General features: G+C 36.0%; 1 protein-coding gene across 1 annotated transcript in view; it reads left to right on the top strand.

Annotated features, from left to right (window-relative positions):
- The window catches only part of PRKG2 (protein kinase, cGMP-dependent, type II), an 85315-nt gene that overhangs the window by 20947 nt on the left and 62250 nt on the right, over positions 1-2118 (top strand). The window lies entirely within an intron of this gene.

Here is a 2118-nt window from a genome sequence, read left to right as displayed (position 1 = left end):
ACATTTGCCTAAATATAAATAACTTTATAAAATATCAAGTTAAAGTTTAGGGCAACACACTTTTTTTGGAGTAATATAAATTTTTAAGTGACTACTTGGAATTAGTTTAAAAAATCTCTTAAAATTTATGTGTGATGCTTTTATTTAAAAAATAAAAGCTAAATGCTTTTATTTCAAATTTATGCTTATAGAAAAGGAGTAGTGTTTCTGTTCCTAAGTTATCTTCTTAACTTTTATCTTTGAAGCCCCAGTTCTGCTGATTTATATGTCAGGTTTACATAAGTACAGAGTATTTAGAAATTACCTGAAGACAAATTCGATTATTTAAAAATCATAAAGCTCTTATTTTTAAAGAAAATTCAACTACTGAAAATTAATAAAGTTATAGCTATTATGTAAACGATTTCAAAGCAGAATTTAAAAACAAGCTGAATTTTTCCCCCCATTAATAAACTTGTTCCAATAATAGGGAAATTATCCTTTTTTGTTTATTTGTTACAGAATATGAATACATTCATGCAGTATAATAAGGTACTATCATTACCCAAGATTTCAGTGTATTTGTTCTTACATTAATAGGTCATTTTTCATATATTTTCAAGTAAAACAACTAAAGCTTGGAAGTTCACAGAACTTTATAAATGCAGTATAGAGAGAGTCAAAATAACTCTTGAAAGGAAATATGTTATCTGGTTTTGCTGGACCTGAAATAATTTATGCTCTGTGTTGGAGCTAGCCAATGATGGTGTTTTCCCATGAGAAACATGGGAATTTACATTTAATAGAGACACCCAACTCCTAAAGCATTTGAGTGCAAAAAGCCAAAATCAGTGGGAAGGAAAGTTGGAGAAAAATATGTTTATGTTTTTGTGCATTTTTATGCTATCTCTTCTTAGGGCCACTGACTGTGACTCTATATTTTTTATATTTCCATGACTTGGTATTAAATAGTCCCAGCAGTTCTTTCAGAATTTTATGTGCAAAAATAAATCCACGGCACAGTAACTAGGAAAGAAACGTAAGTGTATTTACACGTGAGCGCTGTCCGGAAAGTATCCAGCCATTGTTGATACAATGACAACAGTTACACGACTGGATCCTTTCCCGACACTCCTCCTACATCTAATATTTGTAAAGTGCTTGCAGAAAATAGTCTCAGTCACAATCATGACACTGACATTTAAAAGGAATGCCATACCTCTTTGCTCTCTCTAAACTCACAGATCAAATGGCTGTCCCGCAATGCAAGATCCTATCTACGTCTGAGCCTGTCTGTGTCTGTATCTCTGTCTGTGTCTGCGTTGGGCTACGTCTACGTCTGAATCTGTCTGGCTCTATTTCTATGTCTCTGTCTCCCTCTCTGCTGCTGCCTCTACACGTACATGCTGAGCATAAACTCTCCTGCTCCTGACTCAAAAGTCCATGAAGCGGAAGTGTTTTCACCAATATCTTCCAGCAACAGCCCTGGAAGCTTGGGAGGGGCCGGGAGTCATGTCAGAAATGTCTGTGGGTGTCAGCGAGGTGGCTAGGGGACTTTTTTGGAACAGCAGAGATGGGCTGCCAAAGGTTTCCCTGTCCCGGCACTAAGGGAAGATGCAGGAACTTTGTGTAAAGACCATTTTTGACGAAGTTGCCAAGAGCAGTCCCCATGTTTCCTACTCCAGGGGTGCTGCTCCCCCCAGGTCACCTGGAATGTTCCTTAGAGCACCGGGTGCCATGTGTACCTCTTTTAGTGTCTTCTAGTTTATAACTAACAGAGGCAGGAAACTAATATAAGTAAACCGCTCTAAAGAAATAATTTACCTGATGCTGGACCCATTGGTAATCACATTTAGCAACATTAGGTCATATGCAGTACTTCATTATATCCAAGATATCAATTATAAGATGCACCCCTATATCATGAACCCCTAAGAAAGAAAAACAATGCTGCTATTTACACTATGACTCATCATCAATTGTAAGATACGCTCTGATTTCAGATATTTTAATGGACATACATATTTTACACTCTATGAAAGTATTTTAGTATTTATTTGAGCGATATGGCACTGAAAATGCTTTGGATTTTGTGATTGGTTTATCATATATTAACTACTGAACTGTTTTTCCAATATA

Source organism: Propithecus coquereli, unplaced genomic scaffold (genome assembly GCF_000956105.1).
Source record: "Propithecus coquereli isolate 6110/MARCELLA unplaced genomic scaffold, Pcoq_1.0 Scaffold26, whole genome shotgun sequence".
Classification (NCBI taxonomy): domain Eukaryota; kingdom Metazoa; phylum Chordata; class Mammalia; order Primates; family Indriidae; genus Propithecus; species Propithecus coquereli.
The sequence above is the reverse complement of the archived record's forward strand: the minus strand, read 5'-3'. Positions and strand labels throughout refer to the sequence as shown.